The following is a 13,100-nucleotide window of genomic DNA, read 5'->3' as shown; positions in this document are numbered from 1 at the left end:
AGATTTCATAATCAGGGAATATTCTTTCTCCGATATTTTTTTTTCCAGGAAGAAAGAAAGAAGGATTTTATATTATCAGATAAAATTATATATGACAGTTTACATTTATATCAACATTCTTAGAATGTATGTGATCAGAGATCTTCCAATCTCAATATTAAGGGTATGTGGTGTAATCTAAATCACATGCCAAATGCTCAGAGAAGATGATCATAGTTAATGAAAGACATAATATTTTAAAAGTTCTGAGCTATTTGTAAAAAACCATATTATCAAATCATGCAGTCCAGGCCGTATGCCCCATTTCCTCAACGGACAACAGTGTACCTTATGTCCCATGTCCTCAATGGACAATAGTATAACTAGATAAAAGACATACACAAAATTTTACAGAAAAGAGTGAGGACAGATCTAGAGATTTAACTAGGAAATAGGAAATCCCCCATATCAAAAATATTTTGTTCCCAAGTGATCTCCAAGTACCATTTGCCGATCAACCCCAGTAATCCATTTTTGGACAGTCTATCAGCTTTCTTGTTCAGGTTCATGCCAATATGCTGGATTGTGGAGCTGCCGTGGAGCTGCCATAGAAGTTCAATCCGCTCCAGCGATTCCTGTAGCATGGGATTATTTATGGAGGCCTTCGCCAAAACCTGATCAATGATGATCTTCGAATCTCCATAAATATGTAAATAGGGATTATCAAGGAATTTGTTGAACCATAAGAGTCCCCATAGAGCTAAAGCTTTTGGCTTTGTGTTGGTGCCACAACCTCCATTCCAATAGACCTTGTAAGACAAATCAACACACATAGCAATCCAAAAACCACATGCACATGAATTCCTTTGCGCTGCCCCATCAAAAAACCCCATTGGATATAGGAACTGTATATTGATTTTCTTGTGTGGTCTGTTATTAGTGCATGGGGATGAGTAGAATATATAGAGAGATTAGTGATGATTCTTTCAACAACCGAATAGAAATCCTCTGGAGAGTTCTGGAAAATGTACCTATTTTGCGAGTTCCAAATTGCCCAAAAGAGGAAAAGTGGGATGGCTCTCCAGGAAGATTTCTGAGCACTCCACCATTTTAGAGAGTCCCTGATGCAATTATGGTGAATATACAGGAAACTAATGAGGGAAGATAGCTTTTTCCATACCTGAACAGTACAATGGTAATGAAGAAAAATATGATTGTTGTTTTCGGCATCACTTTTGCAAATAGTGCACATCCCTGGACCGTGCCATTACCTTTTCTGCAAATTCTCCCATACAAGATTCCTGTTGTGGTAGACCAACCATGTGAAGATGATAATTTTAATTGGATTTTTTTTCCAAAATTCATATAAAATTTGGTGCTCTCCCTGTCTAGCGGCCAAATTGGAAAGGGTAGAGTATGTGTCAGCCACAATGATATTATCAGATGCCATCTTTCCTGACCATATGATTCTATCCTAAGTTCCTGTATGGCAGATGTCGAGGTGCTTCATAGCAGAAATTGACTGATTCCACTCCAATTCCATTTGTCCAAAAAACCCGAGCTCCTATGCCTTTTTCCATATGGGGAGTGGTCCTTGCCAACCATTTATGACTTGTCCCCAGAAATATATGCCACGTCCATTAAGGTGGTGAATAATCCTCTTAGAGATAGAGCATTCATTTCCAGCACCCAACATTGGGTCAATACCGATAAGGATGCGGTTGCCCGATTGAAACTTCCATGCAAGATGGTGGATAAATATTTTTTCAATTTTTGGAAAACTAAGCCAGATAGCCGATCTCGGTTTGATGCCAATGGTGCCATCCCTGTACCAAAAACTGAAATCTTTATCCTTAAGATACTTGTGTTGTATGATCTTACTCCATGTGCCAGATACAAATAAGCCCCTCCAAATGGATTTTATCAGCAGTGATCTGCCAAAACGATGGAGATCCATGATTCCCCATCCTCCCATACCCTTAGGGAAAGTGATGTTGGACAATTTGGTCAAGTGGTATTTTTTCCTTTCGTGGCTTCCTCCCAGATGAAGTTAGCCATCAAGCAGTTTAGACAGTTTATGATGGATGCATGAATGTAAACTAGGTGAGCCCAATAAACCCCCATCTGAGACAAGACTACTTAAGTGAGAATAACCTGCCACCTCAGTGAGAGGCATCTAAACTCCCACCCAAAAATCTTTTTGAAGAAACGATCAGCAAGCCATTGCCAATCAGTGATTTGTAGCAAGAGGGTTTGATATGATATTCAAGGTATTTCAAACCATTTTGTATTGGCATTGCCTCAATGCCAAATAAACCTTTGATATATGAAATAGTCTCCAAGTCAGATTGTCAATGATATAAGACAGATTTGTTAACATTTATATGCAAGCCAAAAGTATTAGCAAATCTACTGAAAATGTGAAAGAGACATAACCAAGAAAAACGACAGAGCATACCCATGATGAGAATATCGTCGACAAAGAGATTATGAGAAATGTTGATGTTATTTCCCATCTTCAGTGGCTCAAATTGGTCCTCCAGAACCGCTTTTTTAATATGAAAACTTAAACTATCCATTGTTAGGATGAATAGTAGTGGGAAGAGGGAGCATCCTTATCAAAGACCCCGGCCAGCATGGAAATTTTTTTTTGGATACCCATTTATGATAACAACGTAGTTGACACTATCCACACAAGCCATAATCCAATCAACACATCTGGGTCGCAATCCGATTTTGTTGAGGACAAGCCGGAGAAAGCCCCAATCTAGGCAGTCATATGCCTTCTGGAGGTCAATCTGTAAGATAACAACATTTTGTTAGGATATTCCGACACATAGGAAATAGTTAAGTATAACTTGGTCTAGTGTAGAGTTAGGTAAAGTGTGTTTCTTTACTATATACTTTTGTAACTTACAATCTGATGGTTCATTCTTTCCTCGGTATTACCGACACTTGATCCATGGCTTAACACCCGATTGGTCCATGATCTCTATTTAAAGAGCATGGAGGGTCATTTGTAGGGTAACCATTCATGAAATAATCTTATGTAAATTTTCATTCTTTTATTAATAAATTACCTGAAGTGGCCACGTTGGCTCAGGCCGTGGACTGTTTCCCTCTTTGAGGGTTTTAACCATGTCAAGAATGCTGGTGTATTGATCTGTGATCTATTTGTGAGTGGTGTCCTTTGGTGTTTTGTCTGAGGAACTTATCCTGTAAATTCCTACATGGTATCAGAGCCAAGTTGAGGGCCGCATTTGTTGGTGATCCAAATCTGAAGCCGGTAGAATTGCATCCGACTGTCATTTCCTAGATCAATTGTTTCTGGTTGCTTTCGGTCTGAGAGGGCTACTCTATTGTGTTAGGAGCATCTGTTCTAGTGAGGAACCCCTTTCGTTTCATGTGAAAAGGTTTCCGGTAGCCCTAGCTACATCATTTTTAAGATATGGAGGTATACAGTGTTTATTTGCAGTTTCTAGTTATTTTCTCTCTGTTTATTTCAGTTTATTTATCTCTTTGTTTTTATTACCGGATCTACACCTTTCATTTCTGCGTATGCTCTTTGCCCTGCGACTCTGTGTGATCTTGGCAAATCAAAAATAGAAAGGAATTTTTTTTTTGCATGCATATGTTGTTTTTCGCCGCGCCTTAGTGTGATCCCGGAAAATCAGAAACATTGAGGAAAATTGTTAGCTTCCAGGTAAAGCTAACTTCAAATCATAAGGCTTGTTTTTTTTGTATGTCCGTTTTGGGTTTTGTGGTTTTTGTTTTGTAGGCAAAAAAGAGCTTTCTCAAGTAAGCACGCACCCTGAAGGTTCAGTGACTTAAAAAAAAAAAACTCCCTTCCTCTTTTCTAAAAATTACTAACCTTTTAAACTAGCTCACTTGGTCCAAAGTTACTTTATGAGAATAGAGGTCTTGAGTTCAAGTCTTTCTTTTTGTTGAGTTACTTTTCAAAAAACACATGTAACTTATGTTTTAAAGTTACTTTATGTAAAAGTGTTCTCACCCATTATAAAAGGTGAGTCACTTATAATTCTAAAGTCTCTTTATCTTTTATTTAAGCTACAATTTAGTGGGTAGCTCATAAAGTACCATTGTAAAAGTGACTTTCACATATTTATAAAAGTGAGTGATATAATTTTTTTTTAAAAGTGAGTTAATTAGATTAAGCTTGGAAAGGGGGCGGTTTTTTTTTATAAATATAACATTATCGTTCATTTTCGCACATTCTCGCACTTCGTCGGCATCTGCAACTTTTCTTCAAAAAGCCATAACTTCTTCATACGGAAGCCGTTTTCAGAGCCGTTTTTTTTAATCAGCCTAATTTTTCGAGATCTTTCCATTGGAACACTTACTTTCAGCATCTATAGCTTCAATTTCTGTTAAAATGGAAAGTCCATGCCAAGTTATTCTTGACAGCACCAACCACTTCCAATGGTGGTCCTACATTGTGGATTTACTTAGATGTAAAGGTCTTTACAAAATAGCCTCAGGCCAATAAATGAAACCAAAAGATGAAGATAAGGCAACCAAATGGGAAAATAGGCAAGATCAAGCACGTGGGTTGATAGGGATGTCTATTTCTCCAGACCTTAGATTCCATATTGCAGAACTTGATACTCTTAATGAAGCAATGAAACAGATAACTAAAGTTTTTGGAATTAAAAATGAATTTAGAGCCCATCAACTTGAAAATGAGTTGCTTACATTGGACCCCAATAATTTTTCTTCCATTGAAGATTTTTTGTCCAAGTTCAAGACCCTTAGACTTCTCTTGGAAGGTGTTAAGGTTAAGAAAGAAGATGGTAACCTTATCTATTCTATTCTTACTAAGTTGGAACTAGCCCACTCTGTGTTTGTTTCCACCTTCCATTCTACAAGAGAAGCCTTCATTTCTCAAGGACAAGACTACAAGTCCCCTTCCTTTGATGCCTTTTGTGATTCTTTAATAAGAGAACAAGAAAAACTCTTACACCTTGGTCTTCTTAATCTTGGAAACTCTTCTACAAAAGCCTTAGCCGCCCAGCAGCAACCAAATTCAAAGAATCCTAAGAAGTTGTATCCTAAAAAGAATGGTCCTAAACCAAACAAGGGTACTAAGCAATTTCAGTCTCAAAATGAAAAATCATTTCAACAAAATGATAAGGAAAATAAAAACAAAGGCAAGAAGACTGATAGACATTGCCACTTTTGTAATCGAGATGGCCACTTAGAATCCAAATGCTTTAAGAATATGGAAGCCTTGGAAGCAGTAATGAAGAAGAATAACATCCATTTGGAGCACTCTTCAACTTCAACTTCATCTTCAGGAATAACACTTTCTTCATGTGGTTGTCAAACATCTCGGTTTAGATATGCACTAAATGTATCTTCTTCTTCTAATTCTCATGAGTGGCTCATTGATTTTGGAGCTTCTTATCACATGGCCAAAAACAAAGCGATGTTTTCTTCTTTAAATGATTGTAACACCAAAAATATATATGTTGGTGATGATAGATCTCTTAGTGTTGTAGGGACTGGAACTGTTCATATAGACAATGGTCAATTTAATGATGTATTATTTGTTCCAACCTTATCTTGCAACCTTCTATCTGTATATTAGATAAATCATTTAGGTGAAGGTAAAATCGTTGAATTTTCACCTCACGATGTTGTAATTAAGGACCTAAAAGATCCTAGACAGATTTTAGCTACTGGCATTGATGATGATTCTACAAGGTTGTATAAGCTTAACAAATTTGGGTCATCAAATCTTCCCTCGGTATTTGTTGCTCATAATGATGAAGTGAACGAACTTTGGCATGAGCGATTTGGTCACTTAAGCTATCGCTCCCTTCAGAATCTATGTAAAGAAAATATGGTGATAGGTCTTCCAATGGTATCTTGCAGAGATGGTGTTTGTTCCGGATGTGTACTCGGAAAAAATCATCGGGATAGTTTTGAAAAATGCGCCTCTTGGCACGCCTCAACCCCTTTACAGCTTGTACATAGTGATTTATGTGGTCCACTTCCAGTTATTTCATTCTCTGGCTATAAGTATTTCTTAAATTTCATTGATGATTTCTCCAAACACACTTGGGTATACTTCTCAAAATTCAAGAGTGAAGTATTTAACATGTTCTTGGCCTTTAAGGCCTTTCTTGAAAAACAATCTGGACATCAAATTCTTAAGCTAAGATCTGATAATGGCGGAGAATATGTTAAGAAAAAATTCATCAAATTTTTCACTGAGAATGGAATTCAAATGCAACATATTGTTCCATATACTCCACAACAAAATGGTGTAGCTGAAAGGAAGAATCACACCTTAAAGGAAATGGCTAATTGTATCCTTCAATCTAAAGGACTTAGTCTTAATTTTTGGGCAGAATAAATTAACTGTGCAAATTAAATAATAAACCACACTCCTACTAAGGTTTTAAAGAATATCACTCCAGAAGAAGCATGGAGCTCAATTAAACCAGATGTAAGTCACTTTTATGTTTTTGAAGTGAAGCATGGGCTCATATTCCACATGAGAAACATAAAGCTTTAGAACCTAAGAGTGAAAAATGTATTTTTTTTGGATATTCTGAAGATGTCAAAGGATACAAACTTATTCCACTTAAGTCCAAAAATGTTATCATTAGAAGAGATGTAAAGTTTGTTGAAAATATATCAGCCTACGAGCCTAGTTCGACAGATGTGCCACCTCTTTCTATCCCTTCTACTTCTGAAAATATTTCTTCTTCAGATGATGACAATGAGGATGACAATCCTTCCCCACCTTCTCAAGATCCTCCTTCAACTCCTCAGCTTCCAAAATGGGTCTGTGCTATTTGGGATGCAGCAGGTGCTCTTGCCAGTGATACTACAGATCAACGATGTACACGTTCTTAGTTCGATAGAACCTCTTCTTTACTAGCTCAAGCTTCAGCTAATTATGATCCTGACACCTTTGCATAAGCTTCAGGCCATCCAAATTGGGATGCAGCAACGAATGAAGAATATCATTCATTATTGGAAAATGATACATGGGATCTTGTTCCCCTTCCAAAGGGACGAAAACTTGTTAGATGCAAATGGGTTTACATAACCAAGTATGGACGAGATGGAAAAGTTGATAAACATAAAGCTTGTCTTGTTGCTAAGGGTTTTTCACAAGTTGAAGGCATTGACTATACTGAAAACTTCTCCCCTATTGCCAAGATGAACTCTATCTGCCTTGTTCTTTCCCTTGTTGCCTATTTCAAATGGGAAGTCCATCAGATGGATGCTAAATCTACATTATTGCATGGGGACTTGCATGAAGAATGAAACAACCTACTGGCTTTATACAAACAGACTCCATCCTTGTATGTCGGCTTAAGAAATCCCTTTATGGTCTCAAGCAAGCCCCTCGGGTTTGGTATGACAAAATGGATAGCTTTCTTTTAGAAACTGGATTCTCTAGGTGTCATTCTGACAATACTGTCTACACCAAGAAAGTAGGCAAGTCTCTTATCATTCTTGTTCTTTATGTTGATGATATTATCCTTACTGGTAGTGTTCCAAACCTTATAAACCATGTGAAGTCCAGCATTAAAAAGAAGTTTGAAATGACAGACTTAGGACACTTGCATTATTTTCTTGGTCTTCAAGTCTTGCAATCCAAGGAAGGTATTTCCCTTTCCCAGTCCAAGTATGCATGTGATCTTCTATGCCATTTTCACATGGAATACTGTAAGCCAACCCCTTCTCCCTTTCAGTCTGGAGCCAAACTTTTAGTCACTTGTACTTCCCCTGAAGTTGATGCTACCTTATACCATCAACTTGTAGGAAAAATTTTGTATCTGACCCATACTCGTCCTGACCTTTCCTTTGTTGTTGGCCTTATTTCTTGGTTTATGCAAAACCCACATGAAAGTCATTGGAAAGCAGCTAAAAGAATACTTCGTTATGTTCGAGGTACAATTCAATTTGGGATTCATTATAGTGCAGAAGCATCTCCTCTATTGGTTGGTTTCACTGATTCTAATTGGGCTGGTGACCCTGATGATCGGAAGTCTACTACAGGTTATGTGTTCACTCTTGGTTCAAGACTTATTACATGGGCTTGCAAGAAACAAAGTGCCATTTGTCTTTCTTCAACAGAAGCAGAGTATCGTGGTGTCGTAGAAGCTAGTAAGGAAGCCTTGTGGCTTCGTCAGATCTTGTCAGAGTTTGGCTTTCAGCAGCAGCATCCAACTACACTTTGGTGTGATAATCAAAGTGTCATTCAACTATGCAAAGATCCAGTCCAACATCAGCGCAACAAACACATTGAACTGCACATGCACTTCATCAGAAAGCTCATTCATGACCATGTTCTTGAAGTGCAATATTTTTCGACAGATGATCAAGTTACAAACATCTTTACAAAGGCTCTCACAAAGGCGAAGTTTACTAAACTTCAATTTATGGTTGGAGTTCAGGAAGTTGTCACTAAGGGGGGATAGGCTCTAATGCCTCCTTCCTTCGCCTATTGTGTCATATTTGTACATCCTTCAATCCTATCCCAAGTTGTTCTTAAGGGGGGATGTTAGGATATTCTGACACATAGGAAATAGTTAAGTATAACTTGGTCTAGTGTAGAGTTAGGTAAAGTGTGTTTATTTACTATGTACTTTTGTAACTTACAATCCGATGGTCACGATATGTAGTGATCTGATGGTTCATTCTCTCCTCGGTATTACCGACACTTGATCTGTGGCTTAACACCCGATTGGTCCATGATCTCTATTTAAAGAGCATGGAGGGTCATTTGTAGGGTAACCGTTCATGAGAGAATATTATGTAAATTTTCATTCTTTTATTAATAAATTGCCTGAAGTGGCTGCGTTGGGTCAGGCTGTGGACTGTTTCCCTCTTTGAGGGTTTTAACCACGTCAAGAATACTGGTGTATTGATCTATGATCTGTTTGTGAGCAGTGTCCTTTGGTGTTCTGTCTAAGGAATTTACCCTATAAATTCCTACACATTTAGATGCCTCGTGTGAATCGAGTGCATGCCTTCCTGTGCATTTACAACAGTGTCATGGATAAGCCTACCAAGGAGAAATCCATGTTGTTCAGGAGTGATATAGCGAGAAAGAGTATTGTGCATGCAGCCGACAATGGTCTTAGATATAACTTTGTATATGACGTTGCAGAGAGAAATAGGCCTGTAGTCAGAGAAGCCCTTTGTAGAGTTGTTTTTAGGAATGACGGCGATATATGTAGAGGTGATATGGTGATCTATAAAGCTCGAGGTCCTTGATTCCTCTACTATGCCCAAAAGATCTCCTTTGAAGAGTCCAAAAAAGTGGGTGAAAAGTTCAATCGTCCATCCATCAGGACCAGGGCTTTTGTCACCCTTAAATGATTTGAAAACATCCAATAATTCATCTTCAGTGACTTCCTTAAAGAAATCATCATTTTTCTCTATATCATACATAATCGGATAAGGATCAGTTCCCCAAACTAGGTCCTCAGTAGTGATATTTTCATTATTGTCATATGCCTTTTGAAAATATTGTACAACAACATTACTGATCCCTTCTTGTGACCAGTGAATATGACCATCAGCATCATTAATCTCTCAGATGGAGTTTATATTGCAACGATGATTTGCATAATGGTGGAAAAATCTAGTGTTGCAATCGCCTTCTCTCATCCATATCTCCCTGCTCTTCAATCTCCATGAGGATTCCTCAATAGAAAGGAGATTCTTCTTCCTAAGTTCCAGGGAATGAATACGGGATTGAATATCAGTAGAAAGACTGTGGGTGGACATAAAGGGTAGAATGGAATCCAGTTCACATTGTATGTCAATGAGTTCCTTTCTATTTTCCCTGATCTTTTGTTTCTGCCAGTGTTTGACATTCCCACGGAGGGAGTCAAGTTTATCAAGAATGTTAACCATGGGGGAAATGTCAGTTACACAAAGTCGACCCCAAGTTTCCATCACTAGTTTGTTAAAATTAGGATCCTCCAACACGGATCTATTGAATTTGAAAGGGATGCCCGTGCGAATATCCATTTTCCTCCATTGTAGAGTGATAGGTTCATGGATCAGAAAATGATCCAGTCTCTTAGCAACATATGCCGTGCCAGTACAACCATTGTCCCATTTGGGGTAAATTTTTGTAGGGAAAATATCCACAAAGTTATGAAAAAGAATAATATCTTGTATCTTCCCATCTAGGGGGTCTATTTTACTGCAGCATCCCCAAAATTCATCCAGAATGATAGTACAATTTAGGTCCCCAGCGATAATGAGAGAATCCAGATCCATCATCGTAGAAGATAAAAAATGATCCTAGAAGATGCATCTATCTCTGTATGGTGCATATATGTTGAGGATGTGCACACGGCCAGGAAGGCCGCGAATGCTACCTTCTAGCAATATACCCGCAAAACACTTATAGGCCTTTATATTTATCCAGCTAGGGTCCCATAAGGCCACCAATCCACCAGAGAGACCCGTAGCAGCAATAGCAGATATGTATCAATTCGGAAACATTTTCCGAAAATATTGAACAGTATGTGGAATATTATGCATGGTTTCTTGAATGAGAATGATGTAAGGATGTGGAGAGGATAAAATATGTTTGAGAGCCAATTATTTAGGGGCAACAGCGAGAACCCGAATATTAAGGGAGATAATGCACGTCATGGAAGGTCTTTTTAGGGAAACCGTGCTCTAAGGGCCCATGAGGGGGAGATGTCAGCAATAGGAACATCAACTAGAAAATGATCCATGGGGGAGGAAAATGGGTTTGTCTTGGGGCATCCCCAAAAATGATGGCTACCTCGGTTTTGTTTCTGTTGGACAGTAATATAACCCGCCGAGGTAGGGCTGATGTGGGGAGAGGCATAAGTAAAAAGCAGGAAAGTTGTGGACGTCACATATTGCAAATTACTATCACTCATGTCGAAGAGCAGCCCCCCTGCAAAATCTCAAATCAAATAAGTTAGCCTAGACTTTAATCATCGGCCAAACAAAACAAATATAGTACGCTCAGCCCCGGCTAGATAAAACTATAAAATTTATAAAGTCAGTATTGTGGATTCTCATGAAGATTAACCTGGTGTGTACTGCGCCTGAGAGGATGGTGTTCCGGGCAAGAGAGAGCAAATGAAGTTGTCAGCATGGCCCTTGTATTCCTCAAGAGACTTGGAATTTTCTGACAGAACTTCCTGCACACCGAAGGCAACATTTGGGGTGAACAACAAAATTGCTGAAACAGATATAATGATGCGTGCTTAATCCAATATAGTTAGGAGCATGACTGTAGTTTGGTGCATAATTTAACCTTAGCCAAAAGAACTCTGGTTCCTGCATGCTTTTCGTCCCAGCTCAATAAATTGACGTTGTCGTCCGCGCCAAAAGTCTGGCCATTTGATTGGATGTAGGTGAGATATGATGCACTGCCTGACGCTTTTTGCAACCATGCTGCTCCCCACAGTAATTCGTCCTGCAAGCAAAAGATTACGATGTCGTGAGGATCATATTATTATTCTCTATTACTTCATATATATTGTCGATAGATAGATGGAGCACTCACATGATATCCCGAGTAAGAGCAATAGAATGGGCACACTTCGGACTGGAGGGAGTCACTGTAAGCGCCTCTGTGTTTATCCGCGAAATCAAATACCTTGTCTCAACAAACAACAAAGACGGTGAGGTGAATGAAAAGATGAGAATTTGAGCTCTTTCAATCGTTGTTATTATACCTGCGTTGCAGTTTGAAGGAGAAGCTGAGAATAAGTACGGTCCGTTGTGCTGAATACCAATGACGCAGCTGCAAGAGCTGCAGCCGTTTCTGCGGCAACGTCAGAGCCTGGATGTTCAGCATCTATTTTATAGACATTGCGGGGTGTGTCCATGTCTTCGGGCCTCTCCCAGCACTTGTGATCCATATTCGGATCAGCTACCTGTACTTGCACCATTCATCATGTATCAATATGTGTATATCCATTATTCCATATTACATTCTGCAGTGTCAGTCAATATCTACCTAATTCCATAGTACCTGCTACAGTGTCTGTCAATATATTCCATAGTACATGCTACATGACTCCTCTCTTTGTACCGTAAAAAGAATATATGCATTACCTGCACGTAAAGAACACCGGGATGTGCAGCGGCTTTAAGTAGGTAATCTGTGGCCCAACGGATGGCAGTTTTTGCATGGTCGAGGTCATCTCCCATGTACTCTCCGAATTCCAAAACGCTCCATGACAGCATGGTAGTCGTGAAAGCCATTGGCAAACCGAACTTCACATTGTCTCCTGCGTCGTAATATCCTCCCGTCAAATCCACCTGCAATGCAATTTAATATGAAATCAAATGTTAAACGAGGAAACCATCAATACAGCTCATCCAGATGCCAATATTGAATCCAGATTAGAAAACTGTTTAATGCGTGCAGGTGAAGGGATGACTGAATATACGTTTACTGCAGATCCATCCGAACGGGCGGAATCTCCTCGCCATCTCATCCGCTGGTTGGGAGGAAGCTTGCCAGATCTCTGACCTTCGAAGAAAAGAATGGATTTGGTGAGAGCATCTTTATAGTTCTGAGACATAGAGGATGCACGTCCCCCATAATATTTATAATGTGCGATGGCCTCTACTGGTGTCGCCATTGCCATCCATAGTAAACCTAAAATGAATGCTAGCAAAGAAGATGCACAAGCTTCACTCCCCAGCTCCATTTCTCAAGTAACTACAACAGCCACAATGTCAAATGGGTTGCTCCTTTGCTACACATGGGCAGTTATGCAGCGGGAAGGAGGAGAAAGGTGAATTTATAGAAATTTGAATCAATAAAGTTCAAGGATTGACGATAAAGTCACTCCGCATATCAAGGAGCAGCGGGAATGTAAATAGGGCCACCCATTGACAAACAATTCCACCGTACGGTCTTTTTCTTTCGAAACGGCGGCGCGGGAACGTGAAAACAAAGAGTGCACGGTACACCACACTCCCGGAAATTCAGAAAATGTGGCGCTCATCTTGGAAATCTTGTGAAAAAGCCGTAGCTGAGTAAATATAACCGTTTGGGACAATTGCACTAAGGCGAAGAACGTAGATTGTTCTTTGTTCTTTGGGAGCGGTCAAAGGAATTG

General features: G+C 39.2%; 1 pseudogene; it reads right to left on the bottom strand.

Moving 5' to 3' along the window:
• Nucleotides 1-12,686, bottom strand: part of LOC149140639 (endoglucanase 1-like) — a 73,115-nt pseudogene extending 60,429 nt beyond the window's left edge.
• Nucleotides 12,687-13,100: the final 414 nt, after the last annotated feature.

The sequence above is a fragment of the Pinus tabuliformis genome, chromosome X (genome assembly GCF_031772625.1).
Source record: "Pinus tabuliformis cultivar Carrire ecotype Pingquan chromosome X, CPIR1, whole genome shotgun sequence".
Lineage (NCBI taxonomy): Eukaryota > Viridiplantae > Streptophyta > Pinopsida > Pinales > Pinaceae > Pinus > Pinus tabuliformis.
Note: the sequence above shows the minus strand (reverse complement) of the source record. Positions and strands in the feature narration are given on the sequence as shown.